This window comes from Bos grunniens, chromosome 9, assembly GCF_055505025.1.
Source record: "Bos grunniens cultivar Pamir isolate PY7600 chromosome 9, Bosgru_T2T1.0, whole genome shotgun sequence".
Lineage (NCBI taxonomy): Eukaryota > Metazoa > Chordata > Mammalia > Artiodactyla > Bovidae > Bos > Bos grunniens.
In genome coordinates, this window is record NC_141173.1 from 50,386,933 (window position 1) to 50,414,707 (window position 27,775).

General features: G+C 44.3%; 1 long non-coding RNA gene across 2 annotated transcripts; it reads right to left on the reverse strand.

The window, feature by feature from the left end:
- Window positions 1-10,872: 10,872 nt before the first annotated feature.
- LOC147365934 (uncharacterized) lies at window positions 10,873-27,047 on the reverse strand. 2 transcript variants are annotated; one of them, XR_015132348.1, is made up of 6 exons: window positions 26,684-27,047; window positions 26,283-26,395; window positions 26,076-26,187; window positions 12,538-25,621; window positions 11,909-12,109; window positions 10,873-10,960 (listed from the first exon to the last, which is right to left on the reverse strand). It is a non-coding gene; the product is annotated as an uncharacterized LOC147365934 (long non-coding RNA). The 2 variants fall into 2 exon arrangements; XR_015132347.1 differs by having other exon boundaries at window positions 26,076-27,047.
- Between the last annotated feature and the right edge of the window lie 728 nt (window positions 27,048-27,775).

The following is a 27,775-nucleotide window of genomic DNA, read 5'->3' on the forward strand; positions in this document are numbered from 1 at the left end:
CATTGCATTCTGCTTTAAGTTCCTGAAATTGATGCCACATAAAATGTCTAATAGTCATTTCAATAAAGATACCAATATCTTCAACTGAACTTTCAAATAAGATTTTCTAATTGCAATACAAAGACAGGCTAATTGTGGGCAGTATATCACAACTGTGCACATTTACCTGTGTTACTTAAACTGGGTATTGTCAGAAAATATGCTCTATTTCCTTTCACAACATAGTTTTACCAGAGAAGGAATAGATATGCATTAGAAAAGCTGGGCTTGCTGTATCAAGAGAAGCAGCTTTGGAGTTTGGTGGTTATTCTCCTCTCATGATCTCTTACCCCTGTATTATATTTGGTGATCCAGCTCCATAGTGGAAGGTTTTAGGACAATACATCTGATCAGCTCTCTTCAGCTCTCATTTCCTACCCTACAGAGGTGAGGAACAGAGGTAATGCCTGCCCAGGCTTCCTCTCAGAGTAGTTGGCTCCATCGCAAGATAAGCAGCAATCTTCATTACTGTGCCACAGCAAATGTTTTCTCAATTTTTTTTTCTCTCAATTTTGATGACATATGTGAAAATGCTTAGAAAGTGATAAGGAGCTCTAAAGAGGAAATAAGATGTAAATAAGAGTCTAAGGTGATAAATTAGAAATAAACTCCTCCTTGGGATGGATTTTATATGTCAGTAGGCAATAGTCTAAGAGCCCACCTCATCATGCTGCTGCTGCTGCTGCTAAGTCGCTTCAGTCGTGTCCAACTCTGTGCGACCCCATAGACAGCAGCCCACCAGGCTCCCCCGTCCCTGGGATTCTCCAGGCAAGAACACTGGAGTGAGTTGCCATTTCCTTCTCCAATGCACAAAAGTGAAAAGTGAAAGTGAAGTTGCTCAGTCATGTCTGACTCTTTGCGACCCCATGGACTGCAGCCCACTAGGCTCCTCCATCCATGGGATTTTCCAGGCAAGAGTACTGGAGTTGGTTGCCATTGCTTTCTCTGCCTCATCATGCTACTCCCACCAAAAATACCAAATCTTTGTGTCCAGAGAGGGATGAGCTTGTGTTCCATTCCTTTGTGCTGCAGTACTTCCACCTCTCCAAATGCAAATGCATGCACACTTTGATTTATAGCTCAGCACCCATAGAAGAAGGCTTCCCTGGTGCTTCTATGGTAAATAATCCATCTGCAATGCAGGAGATGTGGATTCGATCCGTGGGTCAGGAAGATACCCCAGAGAAGGAAATGGCTACCCACTCCAGTATTCTTGCCTGGGAAATGCCATGGACAGAAGACCCTGGCAAGCTACAGTCCATGGTGTTACTGGAGTCAGACATAACTGAGTGACTAAACCACCACCACACAGAGGGGAATGGTTATTACTTCAGTGGGACTTTTCTGAGGATGCTTCCTGGGAATGATAGTGAAGGGTAAGACAGAAGCCCCTGACAGCAGAAAAGTCTGACTACCTCATTTGTACCTCTCGGTTTCTGAGGACAAGCTTCACCACTTTACAACCCTCCCAAGGCTGTTTCTAATGTTCAAATTAGCAGAAACAAGGACCATTCTGGAAGCAAAATAGCTTTTGAGAGCAAGAGCTGTGGGCACCTCACACTTTCAAGTGTTTGGGTTGCAAGACGTATTGCACCCAGAGTGAAATGATTGTCAAGTAAGTTCTAAAATTTCCTTAAAAACCTTTGTGTACTTCCCTTAATATTGCACGCAATACCCACTCTGTCCAATTTCCCTGGGAGTATCATTGCTCCCATGCTTGTATAAGTGTGAAAATCAATTTAAGCATATTCTGTAAAAACCTAAACCCTTTCCTCTTAAAAGCAAATATTTGATTTTTCTTTCAGAAGTAACTATTTTTACACCATTCTGTCAAACTTCTGAAACCTAAATCTAGCCAAAGAAATAAGGAAGAGAAAAATGCCACTGGCTTCTAATAGAGTACATTAGAAGCAATGAGAATAATACAGACATCTTAGTAAAACATCAATCTTCTTTTCTGATACTTTTGAAAATACATCTCCTCTAAAAACACATTATCCTTCAAGTGGCCTTTGGAGAAACTGAAACATTGAAGAAATCCTTGGATTGCAATAGAGAACATTCTCCATGGACAATTCTAATCAATTGTAGAAGCATAACTGTACCCAGATCATAAAATATACCACAGTGATGATCCTGGCTTCTGTCCATCCTCTAAAAAGCTGCAACCCACAAACATCATATGTGCTGCTGTTTGTAGCTCTCCAATCCAGAAAGACTTACTCTCAACTGATTGTTACTTTTCACGCAGAAAATGACTATACATCTGCATCTTCTATTTCGGTTTTGTCATTTTGTTATCTTTGCCCACTGTGTTAATTATTTTGGAATGCCTCAATCCTGTCTCCAAACAATGTATTTAAAACACTCATGAGGATGCATTGCATAAATATTGAATGCGTTAAAGACAGAGTCTGAGGTAATTCAGAATGAATTTAAGTAAATTGATTGGAATCAGCTTTTATTTAGGAAATCTTCTAGGGACAATTCTGACATATTTAAAATAACTAACTGTTCACAGAGATGCAGTCTGTATGTGCATTCTAACAAATTCATGAATAAGCAATCAGAACAGAAATACATACCTTTGAGATGCTGGAAAACTGCTAAAAAGAGATACCAATTACAGTAATAAAATACCTGGGATTATTCTTCAGACGAAAAATATTTTCATAAAATCAGATAAAGATGATGTAACAATGATGAGGTGTTAAAGAGAGGAATCAGATCAGATCAGACCAGATCAGTTGCTCAGCCGTGTCCGACTCTTTGCGACCCCAGGAATCGCAGCACGCCAGGCCTCCCTGTCCATCACCAACTCCTGGAGTTCACTGAGACTCACGTCCATCGAGTCAGTGATGCCATCCAGCCATCTCATCCTCTGTCATCCCCTTCTCCTCTTGCCCCCAATCCCTCCCAGCATCAGAGTCTTTTCCAATGAGTCAACTCTTCGCATGAGGTGGCCAAAGTACTGGAGTTTCAGCTTTAGCATCATTCCTTCCAAAGAAATCCCTGGGCTGATCTCCTTCAGAATGGACTGGTTGGATCTCCTTGCAATCCAAGGGACTCTCAAGAGTCTTCTCCAACACCACAGTTCAAAAGCATCAATTCTTCGGTGCTCAGCCTTCTTCACAGTCCAACTCTCACATCCATACATGACCACAGGAAAAACCGTAGCCTTGACTAGACGAACCTTTGTTGGCAAAGTAATATCTCTGCTTTTCAATATGCTATCTAGGTTGGTCATAACGTTCCTTCCCAGGAGTAAGCGTCTTTTAATTTCATGGCTGCAGTCACCATCTGCAGTGATTTTGGAGCCCAGAAAAATAAAGTCTGACACTGTTTCCACTGTTTCCCCATCTATTTCCCATGAAGTGATGGGACCAGATGCCATGATCTTCATTTTCTGAATGTTGAGCTTTAAGCCAACTTTTTTACTCTCCACTTTCACTTTCATCAAGAGGCTTTTTAGTTCCTCTTCACTTTTTAGGTCCTCTTCACTTTCTGCCATAAGGGTGATGTCATCTGCATATCTGAGGTTATTGATATTTTCTCCCGGCAATCTTGATTCCAGCTTGTGTTTCTTCCAGTCCAGCATTTCCATGATGTACTCTGCATATAAGTTAAATAAGCAGGGTGACAATATATAGCCTTGACATATTCCTTTTCCTATTTGGAACCAGTCTGTTGTCCCATGTCCAGTTCTAACTGTTGCTTCCTGACCTGCATACAGATTTCTCAAGAGGCGGATCAGGTGGTCTGGTATTCCCATCTCTTTCAGAATTTTCCACAGTTTATTGTGATCCACACAGTCAAAGGCTTTGGCATAGTCAATAAAGCAGAAATAGATGTTTTTCTGGAACTCTCTTGCTTTTTCCATGATCCAGCATATGTTGGCAATTTGATCTCTGGTTCCTCTTCCTTTTCTAAAACCAGCTTGAACATCACGAAGTTCATGGTTCACATATTGCTGAAGCCTGGCTTGGAGAATTTTGAGGATTACTTTACTAGTGTGTGAGATGAGTGCAATTGTGCGGTAGTTTGAGCATTCTTTGGCATTGTCTTTCTTTGGGATTGCAATGAAAACTGACTTTTCCAGTCCTGTGGCCACTGCTGAGTTTTCCAAATTTGCTGGCATATTGAGTGCAGCACTTTCACAGCATCATCTTCCAGGATTTGGAATAGCTCAACTGGAATTCTATCACCTCCACTAGCTTGGTTCGTAGTGATGCTTTCTAAGGCCCACTTGACTTCACATTCCAGGATGTCTGGCTCTAGGTCAGTGATCACACCATCGTGATTATCTGGGTCGTGAAGATCTTTTTTGTACAGTTCTTCTGTGTATTCTTGCCATCCCTTCTTAATATCTTCTGCTTCTGTTAGGTCCATACCATTTCTGTCCTTTATCGAGCCCATCTTTGCATGAAATATTCCTTTGGTATCTCTGATTTTCTTGAAGAGATCTCTAGTCTTTCCCATTCTGTTGTTTTCCTCTATTTCTTTGCATTGATCGCTGAAGAAGGCTTTCTTATCTCTTGTTGCTATTCTTTGGAACTCTGCATTCAGATGTTTTATCTTTCCTTTTTTCCTTTGCTTTTTGCTTCTCTTCTTTTCACAGCTATTTGTAAGGCCTCCCCAGACAGCCATTTTGCTTTTTTGCATTTCTCTTCCATGGGGATGGTCTTGATCCCTGTCTCCTGTACAATGTCATGAACCTCATTCCATAGCTCATAAGGCACTCTATCTATCAAATCTAGGCCCTTAAATCTATTTCTCACTTCCACTGTATAATCATAAGGGATTTGATTTAGGTCATACCTGAATGGTCTAGTGGTTTTCCCTACTTTCTTCAGTTTCAATCTAAATTTGGCAATAAGGAGTTCAAGGTCTGAGCCACAGTCAGCTCCCGGTCTTGTTTTTGCTGACTGTATAGAGCTTCTCCATCTTTGGCTGCAAAGAATATAATCAATCTGATATCAGTGTTGACCATCTGGTGATGTCCATGTATAGAGTCTTCTCTTGTGTTGTTGGAAGAGGGTGTTTGTTATGACCAGTGCATTTTCTTGGCAAAACTCTATTAGTCTTTGCCCTGCTTCATTCCATATTCCAAGGCCAAATTTGCCTGTTACTCCAGGTGTTTCTTGACTTCCTACTTTTGCATTCCAGTCCCCTATAATGAAAAGGACATCTTTTTTGGTTGTTAGTTCTAAAAGGTCTTGTAGGTCTTCACAGAACCGTTCAACTTCAGCTTCTTCAGCATTACTGGTTGGGGCATAGACTTGGATTACCATGATATTGAATGGTTTGCCTTAGAAACGAACAGAGATCATTCTGTCATTTTTGAGATTGCATCCAAGTACTGCATTTCAGACTCTTTTGTTGACCGTGATGGCTACTCCATTTATTCTGAGGGATCCCTGCCCACAGTAGTAGATATAATGGTCATCTGAGTTAAATTCACCCATTCCAGTCCATTTCAGTTCGCTGATTCCTAGAATGTCGACATTCACTCTTGCCATCTCTTGTTTGACCACTTCCAATTTGCCTTGATTCATGGACCTGACATTCCAGGTTCCTATGCAATATTGCTCTTTACAGCATCGGACCTTGCTTCTATCACCAGTCACATCCACAGCTGGGTATTCTTTTTGCTTTGGCTCCATCCCTTCATTCTTTCTGGAGTTATTTCTCCACTGATCTCCAGTAGCATATTGGGCACCTACTGACCTGGGGAGTTCCTCTTTCAGTATCCTATCATTTTGCCTTTTCTTACTGTTCATGGGGTTCTCAAGGCAATAATACTGAAATGGTTTGCCATTCCCTTCTCCAGTGGACCACATTCTGTCAGATCTCTCCACCATGACCCACCCATCTTGGGTTGCCCCACGGGCATGGCTTAGTTTCATTGAGTTAGACAAGGCTGTGGTCCTAGTGTGATTAGATTGACTAGTTTTCTGTGAGTATGGTTTCAGTGTGTCTGCCCTCTGATGCCCTCTTGCAACACCTACTGTCTTATTTGGGGTCTCTTACCTTAAGCGTGGGGTATCTCTTCACAGCTGCTCCAGCAAAGCGCAGCCATTGCTCCTTACCTTGGATGAGGGGTATCTCCTCACCACTGCCCTTCCTGACCTCCAACGTGGGGTAACTCCTCTTGGCCACCGCCCTTCGGGCGTGGGGTCCTCCCGGCTTCTACCTCTGACCTCGGACGTGGGGTAGCTCCTCTCGGCCATGCTTACCACGCTGGTCGAGATAAAGAACCTGCCTGCCAATGCAGGAGACTGCCTGCAAAGCAGGAGAAGTGGGTTCGACCCCTGGATTGGGAAGATCCCCTGGAGAAGGGCATGGCAACCCATTCCAGTGTTCTTGTCTGGAGAACCCCCATGGACAGAGGAGCCCAGTGGGCTATATAGTCCTTGGGGTGACAAAGAGTCAGACACAATTGAAGTGACATAAGCACACATGAATGCACAGTACACCTAAGCTGTAATGACATGTGTTTTATAGATTCAGTAGATAGAAAATTCTCCACCCTGGTGGACACCTGGTGTCCACTGTCCACCCTGGTGGACAGTGAGGGAAAGAGAAGTAGCAACTGTAATTAAAAGTCAGATGTCCTGCACTGGATTTGGCAATGATTTCTTGGATATGACACCAAGGGCACAGGCAACAAAAGAAAAAATGCAAACTGAGCTTCATAAAAATGTTACGCATGAAAAGATACTATATGGGACTTCCGTAGTGGTCCAGGGACTGAGACTCAGCACTGCCAGTGCAGGGGACTGGGGTTCAATCTCTGGTTAGGGAAGTAGATCTCACATGCCAAAACTAAGAGTTCACACACCACAACTACAGACCCCACAGGCTGCAACTAAGAGAGGTGCAGCCAAGCAAACAAAAACCTTTTTTAAAAGGACACTATGTGTTAGCAGTATGGGCTTCCCAGCTAGCACAGTGGTAAAGAATCCACCTGCCAATGCAAGAGATGCAAGTTCAGTCCCTGGGTCAGGAAGATCCCCGGATGGAGGAAGTAGCAACTCACTCCAGTATTCTTGCCTGGAAAATTCCATGGACAGGGGCACCCGATGAGCTACGGTCTCATGGGGTTGCAAAGAGTCTGACACAGCTAAGCACACATGCATTAGCAGTAAAAAGGCAACCCACAGAATATGAAAGAAAATATTTTCAAATTATATATCTGATAAAGTATTAATATTCACAACATATAGAGAATTCATAAAACTCAAAAACAAATGAAACCAACCTGATTTAAAAAAGAGTGTTGGGCTGCACCCTACAGGCCTACAAGCCCTGTACTTGCCTAGCTTCAAGACCAAAGAAAGAGCCTGGAGTCAGCAACAGAGATTTCAATGGTTTAATGTACGGAGGAGCTCACAAGTCTGAAACAAGGTTCTGAACATTGGGCAGGACTTGGCAACAGTCTCTGCTCCCAGAAAAAAAAGATCACCACTTATAAGAAAATTGACGTCAGGTGGGCTCATTAATTACCAGGGAAACCAGTAGATGGGCAATGCCCCTCACCACCCCTTAGATCAGATCAATCACCAGTTGAAGCCTGAGGCAAGAACACAGGAAAGTCAGTCAGGTGCAGAAGACACAGATGAAGCAGGCCCTGGTCAGGCAGGGGATGTACAGAGAGTAAGGGAGCAGCCATCTTGAGTGGCCTGACCATACAATGGAGATAGATAGATGAGCCTCAAAAAGGAAATACATCTCAAAAAAAAAAAAAGATATTCAAGTAGACAATGGTCACATGAAAATATGCTCGACATCACTAATCGCTGCTGCTGCTGCTAAGTCACTTCAGTCGTGTCCAAATCTGTGCGACCCTATAGATGGCAGCCAACCAGGCTCCTCTGCCCCTGGGATTCTCCAGGCAATAACACTGGAGTGGGTTGCCATTTCCTTCTCCAATGAATGAAAGTGAAAAGTAAAAATGAAGTCGCTCAGTCATCTCCGACTCTTAGCAACCCAATGGACTGTAGCCTACCAGGCTTCTCCATCCATGGGATTTTCCAGGCAAGGGCACTGGAGTGAGGTGCCATTTCCTTCTCCCCACTAATCACTAGAGAAATGCAAATCAAAACCACAATGATACCACCTCACACCAATTAGATGGAGAAAAAAATTAACCAATGTTGATAAGGAAGTAGAGAAATTGGAACCCTTGTGCACTGTTGTTGAAAATGTAAAATGATACAACCACTGTGGAAAAAATAGCAAGGCAGATCCTTAAAAACTTAAAAATCGAATTACAAAATGCTGGGCTGCACCCCTCAGCCTTACAATGTCTGTGTTTGCCCAACTTCAAAACCAAAGAAAGAATCCAGAGTCAACAACAGAGGTATCAGTGGTTTAATAGATGGGGAGCTTACACATTTTGAAGCAAGGTCCTGGAGAGACAACCCAAGTTATGCAGTGGATGGCAGGCAGGACATGGTGTCAGTCTTTCCTCCCTCCTGGGGATAGGGAAGGAGCAATTACCAAGTATAAGGGAATTGACGACAGGTGGGCTCATTCATTACCAGGGAAACCAGCAGAGGGGCATGCACCTCCCAGCCCCTTTGATAAGAACAATCACCAGCTGAGGCCTGGATGTAGGAAGGTCAGTCACGTGAGTGGGATATAAGCGAAACAGGACCTGGTTGGGTAGGGGATGCACAGAGAACAAGAGAACATCCATCTCGGGTGGCCTGATCATACACTCCACCCCTAGACACCCCGCACAACCCTTACAATCTTGGTCCACCCCTCTTCCACACGATCCCCTGGGTCAGGTATGCAGAAGGCACTGCAACCAGACACCACAAATACAATACAGAGAGGTCACCCCTGGTTTTCACAAACCCAGAGCCACCCCCATGGGGAGGAGTGGGTCTGGGTCAAAGAGAAACACTATTGTTGGGAATTCCCTGGCAGTCCAGTGGTTAGGACTCTGCATTTCTACTGCAGGGGTCATAGGTTCAAACAGTCTGCCACTCCATGTTATGTTGAGTGACGTTAGTGGTGGACCCATCAGGTCTTTCCAAAGAAAAAAAAAAGAGTTAATCTCACTAGTGGGACTTGTGTCCAGAAGTCAGCCTATTCTTCTTCACACAGTATAGTCCAGGGGCTCACGGGCAGTCAGTTGCACAGTAACATTTACTGATGAGTCCTTCTGACATATTGGCACATGGGACCAGAAGATGATGGGTCTTTCCCCCCATCGTCAGTAGTCCCCATATAGTCACATGAGCTAGATCAGTTTTTCATGGAAGTCCAGAGGAGACGACAACAGCATCTCACTGTAAACCCAGCAATTAGACTCATTTCACAGTGAGGCCAGTGTTGCTGCTCAATCCTCAAACAGATTTCCTCTCTCAGGCTAGGGACAAAACGTAAGCCATCTCACAGGCACAACACAGGGAAGATCACAACAATTAAGCAAAATACAAGCAGTAATCACATTCTGAGAAAACACCACACCTGCCTGTGGGTTTTGTTCCAGTGTGCAATACAGTTGAGAAAACTCAGGTTTTCACTAATACAAGAATGTGTCTAAAATCAACATATACAATAGCCACTTAGTTTCACCTTGGATCTCTGGACCACAGTTACTTCATTTTGACTTTCAAATGCATTCCCTTCCTCAATAACCAAGGCAATGTACAATGAATATTGGCAAGGTCAGAGAACAAGCTGCTATGATCATTAAAATTTAAGTTAAACCATGTATAAGTCTTCTTATACCCCATAGCTCAACATGGACAGATTTTTCCATCATTCCCTCTTTGATTGCAAAAGCATTGACTACAAAATATCTATCCTTTGATGTCAGGGTGCTGGCTCCTATCCCAGGTTTAGATCATGTCCCTTGGTGCTAGGCCTCCTTTATACTCACCTAACCATTCACAAGTGAAAACTAACCAGATCTCATGTACAGGCCGAGGTTATGTTAATGTGATATGCTTTACAGGCTACATAATTTATCTCTCATACCCAATTGTCACACAGGCATTGTACATGTGCTTTTAGCAGCAAACTCTAAGCAGTGCCACACTTCATGAGTAGTTACATTCTGTGACAATTTCAAACATAATATTGTTCTCTCTTAAAAAATTACCCTCATCTCCACCAAACACAGCCAATCAAGACTAATTTGTTCACAAAATAAGTCTGGTCAACAACGTTGCTGTTGTTGTTGTTTAGTTGCTAAGTCCTGTCCAACTCTTTATGATCCCATGGACTCTAGCGCACCAGGCTCCTCTGTCCATGGGATTCTCCAGGTGAGAATACTGGAGTGGGTTTACCATTTCCTTTTCCAGGGAATCTTCCTGACCCAGGGATCAAACCCATGTCTCCTGCTTGACAGGCAGATTCTTTAGCACTGAGACACCTGGAAAGCCCCAATTGACCACATAGGTTCCTCCAAACTGGCTGAGGGAGACCTCCTCAGGAGTCTCAGACTGAATTCCCAAAAGGTCTCTCAAGGTCAGCTAAGCCATGTCAAAGCCCTGCCATCAGGCACTGCCTTGGTGAATTTCTCGCTCCTAGAGGTCCCCAGAGTATTGAGATGCTGCACGTGTCAGGAGGCAGGCTTTCTCATTCACCTGAGAAGGCTGCTCAGAACCTAGTATCTCCAATTTCTGGACGGATCAGGCAGAGAAAAAGAGATATGCTTCAATACTACCCACAGGTGCAGTTTACCAAACTACTGGAAGTCATAACTAACTTGAGGGGAAGGGCTTTCCTCTAGATCTGTTCAGAAAACAACAGATCAAAACCAGTAATATTCTAGACAAAACCTGTAACACCATAACCATAGCCACAGTTCACTCAGTAACCAAGCTGTTCACATTTTATAATGTCGTCGGGTCTTCCATTGGGATTAAGTTCTTAACCAGCTCGGTAGTATAATAACTCTCTATAAAAGACAAAAGACAAAAAAGACATGGTTAAATACATGATTACAATGTAATCAATAAAGAAACTTGGTTATAAGAACTGGAATTATGACTGATTATAATCTTAACCCTTAAAAACCTTAATCTCTGGCAAAAACCAAGAAGCAAGCCACTGTGCACTTTCTGATAGTCCTGCAGGAAGAGGACCTCTTGTAGGGCCTGAGAGTGAACTCATCTAACACTTGGAAATGAATAGCCTGAGGAGACATGTGCTGACAAAGCAGGAGACCTTATTGGAAACAGGCACCCAGGGAAGAGGGCAGATAGCAGGGTACAGAGACCCAGGAGAACTGCTCTGCCATGGGGCTCACCCTCTCAGGCTTTATGTAATGGGGTTAGTTCCCAGATTGTCTCTGGCCAGTCATCTTGCTTGGTTCATATTTGGTCTGACTCAGGGTCCTTCCTGGTGATACCTGCATCTCTCAGCCAAGACGGATTCCAGCGAGAACAACTCTGGGAGATCGGTCATCTCTTCCCTCTTCTGGCCCCTCCCAAATTCTCCCAATTGGCTTCCGTTTTCAGTGGCAACACTAAGTTCCCTATTGGGACTTCCTGTTGTGAGGAGGCAAGCAGGCCTGGCCAAAGATGATGGTTTTGGTTACCAGTTTCCTAACTATTGGAAAACTTACGCTTTAATCTTCATCTCCTAAGAAGGCAAGAGTAGGTAAACTTAGACCCACCCAGCAATTAGTGTTCCAATATTTTATCCTATTTGAAATGACACAGTCAATGAATTCTCTTCATTTAACTTAGTTTCAAGTTACCAAAATCTGGAGAAACTGTTTTAGATAATTTCAAAACAGTTCAGTTCAGTCACTCAGTCGTGTCTGACTCTTTGCAACCCCATGGACTGCAGCACACCAGGCCTCCCTGTCCATCACCAATTCCCAGAGTTCACTCAAACTCACGTCCATGGAGTCGGTGATGCCATCCAGCCATCTCATCCTCTGTCGTCCCCTTCTCCTTCCACCTTCAATCTTTCCCAGCAACAGGGTCTTTTCCAATGGGTCAGTTCTTCGCATCAGGTGGCCAAAGTATTGGAGTTTCAGCATTAGCATCAGTCTGTCAGGTAGGTAGAATAGGAAAAAGGAGTCCCCGAATGGTGGTGGCTAAAAGACAAGGAAGGGAAAAGCCCTCAAAAATAGAACAAAAGAAGGGCAGAGGACGGGAATGAGGACCTCAGGTAGAACAAACAGCACTCCTGACTAGCCCAATTTACATAGGGCAGGCCAGGGGAGAGGAAAAAACATAAAAAGAGGAGCCAAAGGGCCGGGGCTCCCTCTTCTCTTCCTGTCTTTGGGTCAGCATGTCCTCATGCCTCAAGGATGTATTTTCCTGTTATTTTCTAAATTAAACTGAGCTGTAACACAGAGCTGTAACACTGATCTGTTCAAGAGCTATAACACGGTCTGTCCAAGACCCAAGAGATATAATATGGTCTGAGAGCTGTGACCCACCGAGGGCTTTAACATCCATTGCTTCAAATTTTTGTTGAGATGAGACAGAACCGAGATTACACTCCCCTGACAAGTCCTACCAATGAATATTCAGGACTGATTTCCTTCAGGATGTACTGGTTGGATCTCCTTGCAGTCCAAGGGACTCTCAAGAGTCTTCTCCAACGCCACAGTTCAAAAGCATCAATTCTTCGGTGCTCAGCTTTCTTTGTAGTCCAGCTCTCACATCCATACATGACTACTGGAAAAACCACAGCTTTGATTAGATGGACATTTGTTGGCAAAGTAATGTCTCTGCTCTTTAATACGCTGTCTAGATTGGTTATAGCTTTTCTTCCAAGGAACAAGCAATTATTTCTAGAGTTTATCTAAAAGCTGTTTTTTTCTCCTTTACTCTTAGAGATCACAGGAGATTAAGTTCCAGAGAGCTCAGGTAGATCATTTACATCTCAAAGGTACAAGAGGAGAGTCAGCTCCTTTGAGAGACCTATCAATGGCTTAAATTACAAAAGGCTCAGTTTGATACAGTAGCAGAGCCATTAGAGGCCATTGTTCTCCAGATCTCTAGGAAGCCCCGGTTAAACAAGGACAGCCACCCCAGCGCTCTTCATACTGGTGGACAGACAACGGAGGATATGCTCCGCAACTTTTGAGATCACCTCTGGAAATTTTGGGCCCCAATGTCAGTGGATGCCCTTGCAACTTTCCACTCCCGTCCTGTATTTCCAGACATCTCGGAGCTCAGGGGAGTTCCCTTGGTCTCCTGGCTGCTCTGCCAATTGTTGGGCTGAACCCTACAGGCCTACAAGGTCTGTACTTGCTCAGCTTCAAGTCCGAAGAAATAGCCCAGAGTCAGTGATGGAGACATCAGAGGTTTAATGGATGGCGGAGCTTACCTGTCTGAAGGAAGGGCCTGGAGCAACACCCCACTAAGTGTGGCAGACATCAAGCAGGACTTGGCGTCAGTCTTTGCTCCATCCCAGATGGTAGGGGTTGGGAAGGGAAGGGGAGATGACTAGTTTTAGGGGAATTGACATTAGGTTGGCTCACTGCCCAGGAAAACCAGCAGAGGAGCACACCCTTCACAGCCCCCTTTGATAAGAACAATCACCAGCTGGGGCCTAAGGCAAAAATATAGGAAGATCTGGTGCATAAGATATAGCTGAAGCAGGCACTAGTCAGGCAGGGGACTTCAGAGAGTGAGAGAACAGACATCTTGAGTGGCTTGATCATACAGCATATGATCAAGCAATGTTACTTCTGGATATATATATCCAAAAAAGTAGAAAACAGCATCTTGAAATATTTCTACACCCATGTTCTTAGCAGCATTATTCATAGTGCCTAAAACATGGAAGAAACCCAAGTGTCCATTAACAGATGAACAAATAAGCAAAATGTGGTATATACATGTAATGGAATATTATTCAGACTTCAAAAGGAAAGATATTGACATATGCTGCAACATGGATGAACGTTGAGGGCACGATGCAAAGTTAAATAAGACAGTCACAAAAAAACAAATATTTTATGATTCCACTTACACAAGGTTCCTAGAGTAGTCAAATTCAGAGAGACAGAAAATAAGATGGTGGTTACCAGGGGCTGGGGGAAGGGAGTTTGGGGAGTTAATAGGTACAGTTTCAGTTTTGCAAAATAAAATTTAGGAGATGGATGCTGGTAACAATTGTATAACAATATGAACGTAATTCCATTGAACTGCATTCTTAAAAATGGTTAAGATGGTAAATTATAAATGTGTATTTCACCATAATAAAAAAGATCTTTTGTTTCATCTTGGGGTTTCTTTTTGCTTGCAGGATCTCAGTTCCATGACCAAGAATTGAATGCAGGCCACAGCAGTGAAAGCCTGGAATCCTGACCACTAGGTCACTGGGGAAATCCAAAAAAAGGTGTTATTTTTTAAAAGTCAGATAGACGTCTTGGATCAAAGATGAAGAATTATAAGAAAACCACATAACATTCAAAACATTTAATAAAAGTTCAGGACAATGTACTTAGTCAGTATATTTATACAAGAAAAAGCAAACATTCCACAAGGAAAACTTATCAGGCCATTTGCCAGTTTATTCCACTGAAAATATATTTCAAAAACCTGTCAGATCATTGTTTCTAGATATTAGAAAAAAAAGAGTGGAGCAACTAATTTCCTTTCATTCATCCTTCCCTACTTTTCCTGCCAGAATCCATACCCCTCAATTAGGTCCGAGCCAGGTCTTCTCAGAGTGAGAGGGTGCATCAGCATTCCCAACACTTGGCCCCAGACTTCATACCTGAAAGTGTTAGTCACACAGTCATGTCTCACTCTTTGCAACACCATGGACTGTAGCCTGCCAGGCTCCTCTGTCTATGGAGTTCTGAAGTGGCAAGAATACTGGAGTGGATTGCCATTCCCTTCTCCAGGGGATCTTCCCAACTCAGGGAATGAACCTGGGTCTCCTGAATTGCAGGCAGATTCTTTACCGTCTGAGCCACCAGGGAAGCCCCATGACACACTACAAAGTTACCAGTTGGTTGGATGGTGGTCCCTTTGTGACATCTACACTTCCAATAATGTGAAACTGATCACGAGGAAGTCAGGCTTTCTTCTCTCTCCCTCATCTCCCAGACCTAGGCTTATGAGGTCTTGGAACCCCGCTCTTCAAGCCCACAGCGAATAGAATGACAAGTTTTAATTATTTGTATTTTGCTCATTTTTTTATTACAAAATATTCCAAACATAAAAAATGCAGAAGTGAACATAATGAATATCCCTGCACTGTCTCCCAAATTTATTGAATGATAACATTTTGCACTTACTTTTTTTAAGAGAAATAAAACAGTAAAGTATAGTTGGTGTCCTGTACACTTGTTCCCAATTCTTCCAGTCCATAGCTAATCCCTACCTTGAATTATTATTTTTCATGTATATGCTTTTTTACTGTTACTGATATAACTACTGTGAAATGTAGTTATATCAATATACTCCTGCCATATCAATAAACAAGCAATGTCACAGCCATCAGCAATTTCTGGCCTCCAAATGTGAATGCTGCTGCTGCTACTGCTGCTAAGTAGCTTCAGTTGTGTCCAACTCTGTGCAACCCCATAGACAGCAGCCCACCAGGCTCCCCCGTCCTTGGGATTCTCCAGGCAAGAACACTGGAGTGGGTTGCCATTTCCTTCTCCAGTACATGAAAGTGAAAAGTGAAAGTGAAGTCGCTCAGTCGTGTCCAACTCTTAGCAACCCCGTGGACTTCGGCCTACCAGGCTCCTCCATCCATGGGATTTTCCAGGTAAGAGTCCTAGAGTGGGTTGCTATTGCCTTCTCTGAAATACATCACAGTTTATTTATTTTTAAGTTGATGGACTTTTATATTTGTTTCCATATGTGCTACCACAAAAACGGCTGCAACCGGGACTTCCCTGGTGGTTCAGTGATTAAGAATCTGCCTGCCAACAGAGGGGACACCAGTTCAGCCCCTGGTCGGTGAAGATCCCACATGCTGCAGGGCAACCAAGTCAGTGTGCCACAGCTGCTGAAGCCCACACGCCTAGAGCCTGTGCTCCTCAAGGGAGGCCACCAAGGTGAGAGGCCCGAGCAGGGCAACAAGGAGTAGCATCCGCTCTTTGCAACTAGGAAAAGCCTGCATGCAGCAACGAAGACCCAGCACAACCAAAAATAAATAAATAAAAATTTTTTACATATTGTTGCAATCAATATTTTTCCTTTTTATCTTTTTTTTTTTTGGACTGTGCCACATAACTTGTGGGGTCTTAGTTCCCTGACCAGAGTCTAAACCTGGGCCCTTGGAAGTGAGAGTTCAGATTCCTAACCACTAGACTGCCAGGGAATTCCTATTTTTCCCACTTCTTATTGAATTAGCTTTAATTTCATAAAAATGCACATAAAAATATTCAAGTCAATATTTTAGTCCAGGAATCAAAAATAACTAGACGTAAAGAATGTATGATTTGCCTAGGCTAGTATGGGGCTTCCCCGGTAGCTCGGCAGGTAAAGAATCCGTCTGCAATGCAGGAGTTGCAGGAGAAACAGGTTCGATCCCAGGTTGGGAAGATCCCCTGGAGGAGGGCATGGCAACCCACTCCAGTATTTGTGCCTGGAGAATCCCATGGACAGAGGAGCCAGGCAGGCTACAGTCCATAGGGTTACAAGAGTTGGACATGACTGAAGAGACTGAGCATGCAAGCAAGCAGACTAATATGGCATGTTTATATTTTTAGGGCAAAATATAATCTGCCATGGATTTCTCCACAGTAACATATCTAAGTAGGTGATGTTGACATTGTAAAATATAATAAAGACAGCCAAGGAACCATATTCCAGGCCAAGGCTGATGGAACACAGGCAGCCATGGTCTCACAATTCCTTGATTATGTACAAATGAAACTAGTTAGCATGAATTTTCCTTTTCTGCTCTTAAGCTTAGATTTAACTGCAGAATTTCCCGATGGATGCTTCTTTTGTGCTTCAGTGGGAGACGTCCTCACAGATGGATTCTCTATGCGTCACTGGAAGAAAGGGGTCAGGGAGCAGAGCCCCAGCCGTCAGTGCTCTGTTGAGCGGGGATTCAACAGGCTGTGTCTAGAGGGACCACAGGAGTTAAACTGAAGTTGTAAACCTCCTCAGAAATGGGAATATGCTCTGTCATCATCTCTCCTGGCAAAATAAGACTGGTTAAAATGTCATCATGAATTAACAAGCATGCCTGCATGCTTCATGGTGTGACAAAGGTCTTAAAAGGTTCTCTTCTATTTTTGATTTACAGACTTTTAAAGCTGACATTAAAAATTATTCCTCCCATACAGGGTATTCGGTCAAATGGTATCACATTTTTGGATAAGCTTGGTTACTTGTATTAAATCTCTTTCTTCATATTTCCTATCACGTGTGGATAGGAAAGGAGAATCCTAATCCTGCAGACTCTTGCCTCCCAGTTTTAGCTGAAGCTAGAGCAGCAACCTACCCCCAATACCCCCACCCACATTAAGACACAAAAGTATTAAATAGAGAAAAGCCAGCTTTGATGCAAGTTACAAATATAGTAATACCCCTCGGTGCCCTGCCTTGAATGGCTGTTGTTCTTAGGCACACAGAAGGCAATCTATTTAAAGGGTTGTCAGACATTTCAAAGAACTTGTATTACCATTTCATTACAACCTAAGATTTATTCAAGAAGAAACCTAAAGATTGCCTTTTAAAAAAATTCCTTCACTATTTGAGTCATTATCAGAAGCAATCTATCTCTCTCTCAAAATACACTGTATCTCATGCATGTCAACCAAAGAAAAACATACTAAGCACAACTTTCAACCAAAATTGAGCTATGTAGATGCTTCAGAACATAAGAAGCAACAAAAATCAGCCAGTGCCGGTCTCCCCTGCCACCTGGTCCTGAGCCTGCCCTCCTCTCCTGACCCCAAGCTGCAGCCTTTCTCCTGGCCACTAATTGGTTCACCTTAAACCCTCACCTGCAGAGCCCATGGCCTCAGTCAGGTATAAGAAGCGCTTGAAAAATACCCGTGGCACAAATACAACTGTAAAATAATAGACTGAAGGGCTGTCCCATGTAGACCATGAAGCTAGCAGAGAATGAAGGTGATACAGCTTCCGCAGCACCCTCTGCGCCCACTGTCCTCGGGTGAGGCGTCCCCAGGGAAGGTCAACAGAACAAAGTAAGGTCACAGAATATCCTTCCTGCTTGCAGGTCATTAGGCAGACAAATGCCTTCCTGTACCGGGAAAGATGATCTGATGGAGAATCAAGCAAGCACGGAATTGAGGAAATTAAAGGCATTTTTCAGGCAGTGGGTGCAGGAGTAAATGCCCCTGATGTGTAACCCCATTGGAGACTATTTTACAGCCTCCACCCCAGATTGCTACTCACTTAACGTGTTCCCAACCAAATGTGAGTTGCCGCAAGAACTCAGCACTCTCCATTGGATAATTCTGGAAGGTCGTAAGAGGAATTTATGAGCGGTGGCTTCTGAGAAGGGGACAGAAAGCAGAAGTTTAATGTGTAATGTTTTGCACTATTTTTTTTAACCTTGTGCTTAGTATTTTTCCATTGAAAATAGTCAGTTTAAAATGTTTGATAAAAGAAAATAAACTCAAAATTATAACCTATTTCAAACCAAACCTAACCAAAAGACTGTGCTCGGTTTTCCTTTATTAATTTCACTAGCTGTGCCTCTGAGGGGACAGGGCTTCCATGGCATGTTAAGGAAAAAAAAAAAAAAGAAAGTTTAATTTACTGCTGAGGACAACCTGGGGAGAAGGAGGGTGATTTCCTGTTCATGCCTGGAAGGGACCCTCCTGAGAGCAGGCACGGGTCCTCTGACATGTTTGCTGCCTGTGAGAACAGCATAGCTGGTGCTGGAGCCCTCAGATCCTCCACGAGACACCATGAACCTGTGTGGGGGTGGTCGCTAGAGATGATTCTTCATTAAAGGATGATTAAAACAAGGGAGGATTCAGTGTTCTATGTAGGGAGGAAAACTGAAGATTTTCTGGGGAAGCGGTTTTGTGTTTGTGCTTTTTGTGTCTCTGAGAATCCCAAGGTGATTTCTTCCCAAGGGTAGAATTGTGTGTTCCCCACCCCACAAAAAAAGATATGTTGACATCCTAGCCCTCAGAACCTCAGAACTTGATGAGGCTTGCACACAGGCCTTTACAGAGGTCATCAAGTTAAAATCAGGGCCTTGGGGTGGGCTCTCATGTGCCATCACTGGTGGCCTTATTAAAAGGGCAGTTTGAGCCCCGAGACAGACATGTATGTGAAGAGACACAGGGGGGACGCCCGTGAAGGAGGGGGCAGATATTGAAGCCAAGTTAACACGTGGGGTGTCAGAAGCTGGACAAGGCAGGACAGGTCCTCCCCTTACAGATTTCAGAGGGAGTGCCTGGCTTGCAGATTTCTGGCTGACAGACGATGGATTCCTATCGTCCTGAGCCGCTTAGTTTGGGGCTCTTCGTTACGGCAGCTCTGGTCCTAATGCGAACCTCCCCTGTATCTCCTGGGCTTACCAGCCCTCTGTGACCTCTGCCAGGCCTCAGTGCCTGTGGCCTTTTGCCTCAAATCCCACCGATGCCCTCTGTTTCACCTCATTGCTTTTAGTTCCCTTGTGCTGCCGGCACTTCCAGGCCTTGGCCCAGTTGGTCTCCATGCTTGAAAGGCTTTCGGGGCCTGGGGGCCTTCGTGGCTGTCGCTTCTCACTCATCCTCAAGTCTCAGCCCTCGGAGGCATCCCCTCAGGGTGGAGAAGCTCCCATTCCCAGCCCTACCGTTCCCCTCCTCTCCCCCACTGCTGTGCCTGCTGAAAGTGTCTCTCTGTGCGTCTGTCCAGCCTGTGAGAGTAACTCCCTCCAGAGCAGGGACCACGTCATCTTCATCTTTTGCTCCCAAGCCCGCCACAGTATCCAACACACAGATGTTCAGTGCATTGTTCCTGAGATGAACTGCCCTCTGAGTACCTGCTGAAGTGGAACCCTGTCAGGAGATGCTCTGTCATTCCAGCCAGCTGCAATAGGAGTCAACACCCAGAACCTAAACAGCCTTGTGGGGGATCAGGAAGGAGACACACCATGACAAGGAGAAACTGGGGCATCTGGTCTCACACTTCTGTAACTGTTACTTGTCCCCACTCAGAGGCCCTGCAAGAGACAAGCCCAGAGCAACAAACGGGGCCTCAGGAGTGGGACCTGGTCTGGGTTATAAATCTGCAACATCTGGGGTGTTTTTCCCCCATCATCTCTCATTCGTCTACTTGTACATCTGCCTTGACTGCATTTGGTAGTGAGTTTCTTTGGGGCAGTAACCTCCTCTTCAGAGAGTGTTATTCAGGGACCTCTGGGAACTGAAGAAATAATGGCTGGATTGAGACTGCAAAACCAGGAGACTGAACAAATGGGTAGAGGTGAAAGAAGGCTCTGGAAGAAGTACATGGTCTCATCCCCTCCCCCCACACTTGTTTCTTATAAGATAAAAGGAACACGTTTAAAGAACTAATGATTTAGAAAGAATAAAAAAAAAGTGGAGGTGAATGCCCTCTTTTTCTAAGGCAAGAACATTTTCTCTTGATCATCCACAAATTATAAGATGACATATACTAGCATGCTATTTCATTAACAAATTACAGTCCATTCTCCACAGTAGAGGTATAAAGAAAAAGTTCACCTAATAGGAGAGGTTAGCTCCTAATTAGGATCAGACTGCAGAATTTGCCAGGTGTAATTTTCCACTGCAAATTGTTCTCGAGTTGACCTTGGCTGGTATTAAGGACATGGGTTTGAAAACACATCGTTCTTTTGCCAGCACGTCCCAACAAATCTCCAGCGCCTTCCACATCTGTTACTGAGTCTGTCTGCACCCCCAGCCTCCTGCTCCCCAACTATCCTGCCTTCCTCCAGCTTTAGGGACCTTCCTGAAGAGAAATTAACATTTACTGAGTACGTTGGAGTAGTAGAAAGGACACAGGACTTGGAGTCAGACAGTCCTGGCACTGAGTCATGTCTCCACTACCTACTCGCTGCTCTGTAGTTTCACTGAAACTGGGTCTCCAGTTGAATGATGAAATGATGCGAACTACTTTCAGAGTTGTAGGGGTTCATCGTGAGGGTGGTGTGAAGGGATGAGGCAAGCGCTCACATGTGTTATTTTCCTTCTCTTTCAAGTCTAGTGAGCAACTCTGTGAGCCTGGCATTCCCCCTCATTCCACAGCTAAGACGCCCAGAGAGGCCAAGTGAGTCTCTCAAGGACGTTAACCCGCATATGTTGAGGGCGGGCTTTGAACCTCTGACCCCAGAGGTCCAGCTCAACCACACTGTCCACTCCGGCACAGTGACCTTGAAGATCAGCTGCTCGAGCTCACACATGGGGTGTGGGCCTCCCAAAATGTAGGTGCTAATTAACCACAGTGGCTGTTGATGTCTTTCCACCCTTTGGGACATAAAAAGTGAGTCAGGGGGAGAGGTTGGGGCAGCCAAGGTGACCCTGGGAATGGATCTCCTCCCTTCCTCCAACCCTGTCCCCCTCACCAGGCTGCCACAGGGGAGTGCCAGCTTACCCTGCTACCCCAGTGGCTTCTAAGGAGATTGTGTAAAAGCCTTGAGAGATGAATACTCTTTCTTTCCAAGCAACCACCACCACCTACCCTCTCACCCCGTCTCACCTCCTCTCCCCAGATACCTTGTGAGGCCCCAGGTGTGCTGGCTGTGTGTGTAGCTGAGGTGGTGATTTTGTAACGAGGCAAGAATCAGGGCTTTATACGATCACTTCATCCATATTGATTGTTTCACCACATGAATAGGAAACCTGTGGAAAAGTTCTATAAATGTTCACCAAGAATTCCAGCTCCCTAAGTCAGCACTTAGGAAAATTTTGGGGTTTTGAAAAATTTTCCAGAGGTTCCAGAGATGTGAATGTGACCTTCAGAGACAGGACAACGGTGGGAGGGGAGAATGATTTCCAGCTCAGGCCACTTGTGCTCTCATATTACTACAATGAATGTCTGGGAAATCTTACCTGAAAAGACCTTGAAAATAGAATTAATAGAATCTCCTCGGACTTCAACTTTCCTTGACCCCCCCCTTTTAGGGTTTGCTGTCTCAATTTGCCCTAAACAGGCCCCACTTGGACTGCCTGAGAACTATCATCAAGAAAGAAATTTTAAGAAAAACAAAATCAGTTAAAATCCCTAACATTTAGAGATCAAAGAATATCATAGGTTATGGAAGACAGAGAAGTAGCAAAAATGAAAAATAAGAATGCGGTAATAATTTGTCTTACCCAGTCCTTATGGCAGGTGATCTAAAGTCTTCATAAACACGGGAACCTTAAAGTAGAGATCTTAAACACTCCAGTGAGTTTTAAAGGTGAACAGTAAAAGATTTCTCTTTTTCCTCTTGCATCTTAAAAGGAATTGTGCAAATTTAAACAATCTTCCTTTGGTTGAAAATGACTTACGAATTTGATTATATAAGTACTCAAGTTTACAATAATGATTGGAAATCAGTCTGACTTTTAGCAAATCCCCGAAATAGCATCTGAATGAGTGTTATTGACTTCAGAGTCATTAGCTCAGAAGACTCTGCTTATTTCAACAATGAAGTTATCTCCCACAAGTGTTTGAAACTTCCTTTCTAAAATCAATTCAGAACCCAAGGTATATTTCTTAGTAGTGGCAAACGTTTGTTCTCTAAGAGAAAATTTGACTTTTGGAAATGACCAAAAATGAACATGATCAGTCTTGGTAAAAACAGCTTTGGTCAAAAACAAAATGAGACTATGATTCCAGAGACACTGATTTTGAAACTAGTTCCCAAAGAGAAGTCTAAAAAAGTGTTTTCCACAACAGCAGCCTGTTGGAGTAGGAGCTTGCCCTGCCAAGCTGGATGTTCACTCAGCTGTATGAAAAGTCATTCTCTAGTTTTCTTGAGCCTAAATCTCAGTATTGAGTTTTTTCCTAGTCGCTTTTCACAAAGTTTTAATTAACCACTTACAACTTGATGATACTACGTCTCCTTTCACCTGGGATCAGTGATTATTTTTTTGAGAACTTTCTGGTGTAGAAAATTAGAGCCCACAGAACTAATTAGCTGGTGGAGGAGCCACTGTAGATTTGCCCAATAGATTTAGTCTTTAGTTTACAGCATTTTCTGGCATTTATAAGCTGTTAAGATTAGAGTTACGTTATAGCTTTACCACGTTTCTGATGCCAATAACCTGTGGAGGTTAGCTGGGCCTCCTCTCCTCTCTAATTTAGAAGCTCATTAGGAGACGTTTATTTACTTCAAAAGTGCATGACTATTAAGGTTATCAAGTGCTAATCCCTGCCATCTCATCACAAAGACAAAATTTTTCTACACCCACAATGTTTATAAGTGCCTTTTGCTCGGTTCCTGTGGCAACTTCTCCATATTCTGGCGCAAGATCCAGGGTGGTACCTACGGGAAGAAAAAGGATAAAGTTATTTCTAAATGATGCTCTCCCTGCGCCCACTTGAGGCATCTGTGTGCTTCCTTGTGGTCCAAGTCTGCCTCTTTTACCCAGCCGAAAATAAAGCACACGAGCATCTTCCCTTTTCCAGTGAACGCCGAGGCTCGGCCACAGAGGGTGAGATGGAATCCTGGTGTTTGGGAACACAGTGGAGTCACCCGGGCTACCAGGGGTGCCTGTTCTGCAGAGGTCAGCTGTCACAAGCCCATCTGAAATTGGCATCAGGCTAAAACAGGGTGTGTGTCCCCCTGGGCCATATCAGAGGAGAGTGCTCAGAGGAGGAGACTCAGGCATCTTAGAAAACTCCGGGTCAAGCGACACAGGGACCTGCCTGCAAAGAGCCTTTCAGATGGCGACTCCTAAAGACAGTTGTTTTGCCTACTGACCCAACCTGATATTTTGGGGTTGGGGTGTCCAAGTTTTTCCTCCCCTGGACAAAAGGATAAAGGACTTCATGCTGGTCTACATTTAATGTGAGTGTTTATCTTTGTCACTGATGTTTACCTGGAGATTTTTATAATATTAATATAACTTAATGTCATATATGTAAGCTGAGCTCTGATGTATATACTCTTTTCTTTATATAATCAAATCTTTGTGACTCTAGATTAGGGAAAGGTGCCATATTTATCCCTTTTAAATGTGTGTTAGTTGCTCACTTGTGTCTGACTCTTTTGTGATCCCATGGACCTTAGCCTGCCAGGCTCCTCTGTCCATGGGATTCTCCAGACAAGAATACTAGAGTGGATAGCCATTCCTTCTCCAGGGATCTTCTGACCTAGGGATTGAACCAGTATCTCCTGCATTGGAGACAGTCTGTCTTCTTCACTGCAGCTGGATTCTTTACCATCTGAGCCACCAAGGAAGCCCCAATGATTGTTTGTAATTCCTAAACACCCAGGATGGCTTCCCAAAATGGAACGTGAAGCTAGGTGATTCTTCTAAATTGGCATCAGGTAATTATTTGCTCAAGAAGACAAAGAACGTAAAGTTAGATTCCGAATTGAATCCCTAAGTTTATAGTAAGTTTTCTATAGGATACATTCTACTGACAAATTTGCAGCTACTTTGAAACACACAGAATCTGCTTTGGAAAATGGGTTTTTGCCTGGAGTCAATGTATTCCTGTAGGATCACATGGCCTGTCTCTGGTGGCTGGCTGCCTAAGAAGTAAAGAGGAGAAAGGACCAAAGAAAATTACGGATAAACTAGAAGGATTATACACAATGGTGCTTCCCTCCTCCATCCCCCTTGTTGCTTTATTTCTCAATCCTCACTTGAGAAGCTGGTAGTAACTTAAATATATGTTGTTTGTACAGATAACTCATAATTTGTCACAGTATTGTCAGCAAGGAGGAAATTTTATTGAGAGAAATCTGCTTGCAAAATATCTCTCCTCCCACACATCAAAATACCCCCGTTTTTGACACATGTAAATGTGGTTTTAATAAGGGAATAAAATACAGACTCAGGTACTCCCTCTCCTTTGTTTCTTCAGCCTTTCTCTCTCTCTCTCTTCACTTTTTATTTTTGAATTTACTAGCTTGTTGAGGAAAAGAAGGGGTGGGTAGGTGCTATGTGGAGACAGTCATGATGAAAATCTCTAGCCCCTGAGGGACACAGGTCAAATTTCTCTGTGCGCTGGCAAAGAAACCCATAGTCACTGCCAAAACCACAGAGTAAAGTCTTCACAAAATCCCCTCAGACGGCGATGTTTTCAGAGTTAAGCCTTTTCATTTATATTTGGACAACCACCTGTTGACTTCTACTGGCGCTTGTCAAGGGCGGATGGATAGCGGGAACCTGCAGCAGAATTAGCCCATTCAGAGGGCTTGATGCTCCTCTTTGAAGAAGTTGCCATTGTTTTCAGTGGAGCCTAGTCAAGGCTCATAAGATCAAAACATGAAAAACAAAAAAGGAAAGAGTTTACTTGGGGCAGGGTCTCGCTCTCCTCTTGTGATTATCACAGCTTCCACAGGCCATCCTTTTAAATCCAGGAATCGATCAGGGCAGTCTTTACGATGCCTTTCCCAGTCCTGAAATGCGGTGGGTGAGAGCCAGGGAAAGACGAGGGAGAAAGTCCAGGACAGCAGGGCCTGCTCCACGGCTGCTGCTCTGCCTGAGCATTTTCCAGGGCCAATTCTGCTCCTACCATGAAGAAAGAGGAGACGATGAAGGCAAAGGAAAGCCGGGGGAAGCGAACAGATTGCAAAATGTGCTTCACTTAAACCCAATCTCAGATTTGTGATGGGAGAGTTGACCACCATAGGATGGCATCTTTGGCGAGGTGCAGACAGTTCTAGGCACTGACAATGAGATGCCCAGTCCTCCAGCCTGCCTTGATCAGGCTCTTCCCAAGTATTTTGTGAGCATTTGCTATACCCTAGGCCTTATGGCAACTCAACCATGAACCCAACATGGATCCTGCCGAAATGAAACCATATGTTGTCAATTACCCTTGCCAATCCCCAAAGGAGACAAGAAGACAAAACTCAAAACCGTAGGCTTGTTTTTACTGAATGAAATATTCCAAAGTCTCTTTTTGGAGACAATTTCACGGCTAGTTCAGTAGCATGAGCAATGGATGGTGGCCTTTACTTACCAGCATGATATATGTACACTGCAGATCCAGAATTAGGCAAAGAATCCAGAGTCACAGAGGCAGCTCTGCTGAGACAACCAGCCTTGCCCTCCTCCCGCGAGTGCTGTGACATCTTGACAAGAGTGCACGTTTAGCTCACCAGCTTCCTCCTGTGGCTCCCCTTTCCCTCCCACAAGCCACTCATTTCAGAACTACTTCTCTCCTGACCTGCCATGGACATGGGCCCTTCACTCTCATCCACATCGACAGCAGCCAGCACCTCAGGCACCCAAAGGGGCTTCCTTAGAGCAGCAGAGGGTCCACAGGCTCTGGGCTGGGCACTGGGGAAGCAAGGCCCAAAGTCAACACTTTGTCCTAAATTGGGTTGTCTGTGATGGGGTATGGGAGCCTGGAGAGTCTGCATTTGATTTTGCTGAGAGAGACACAAAGGCTTCTGTGTGTTTTTACTTGCTAAGTCATATCTAATTTTTTGCGACCCCCATAGACTGTAGGCCATCAGGCTCCTCTGTTTATGGAATTCTCCAGGCAAGAATACTGGAGTAAGTTGCCATTTCCTTCTCCAGGGGATCTTCCCAACCCAGGAATCAAACTGGCATCTCCTGCATTACCAGGCAAATTCTTTACCGCTGGCCCACCTGGGAAAAGGCGTCTACACTCCTAATTAAATCCAGCATCAACTGCAACCAGACCTGAGGCAAGGCTCAAGCAGGCAAAACAGGATTAGGGCTTCTGTGATGCTGGGGTTGCTTATGAGATGCTCAGTTCTCAAGATTTATCTTCCAATTCCCCGAACATGCATCTAAAAGTAGCATTTGGTTTTCTAAGCAATGAAACACATGTCAGTGAACACACATGTCATTGCCACAGCATAGCCAGGGGAAGAGGCAGGCACTCCACAGAGCAAAAGAGAGGGTTTTCTCAACTGCCTTCCTCCCCACCCTTGTGTCACTGCCTCTTCGATCCCAGGCGCTCATCTACCCTTCTCTCCAGATGGATCCCATCTCTCTATCATCTTGAGGGCCACTGTTCTTCCCAAAAGGCCACGAGCACCTTGTCTTGGCAGGTATTTCTAATAGAAACGGGCAGGCACACACAGAGTTGAAGTGAGAAGAGTTTGATGGAAGGACTACGCAGAGCAGAGCAGGGTTTGGGGTGTCACCAAAAGGATGACAGAGCACCTAGAAACTAGCAAGAGTAAGAAGCCCTCACCACCTCCAGGCCTAAGAGGGCAAGAGATGAGAGAGCTGCAGCTATACAAGAGGGCTATCCACCAGGGCTGGAGCCTAGGGGAGCATGACCACCACCATGGCCACAGCAGGAAGAGTATAAAATAGGAAACCATCCAGCCTTTCCCCTCTCCCATTCTCCAAAGGCTGCCCACTGGTTGAACTCAATCAGAAGCTGAAGAGAGCCCAGCTTCCCTCTGGGATCCTCTGAGGAAATTCAGTGCTGTGCTGGGGAGCAGAGAGCAGAGTCAAAGGCATAGAGAATGGATCTGTAGCAGAGAGTGCTGTGCTGTGCTTAGTCATTCAGTCATGTCCGACTCTTTGCGACCCCATGGACTGTAGCCCACCAGGCTCTTCCATGGGGACTCTCCAGGCTAGAATATTGGAGTGGGTTGCCATTTCCTCCTCCAGGGGAATCTTTCCAACCCAGGGATTGAACCCAAGCCTCCCACTTTGCAGGCAGATTCTTTATCA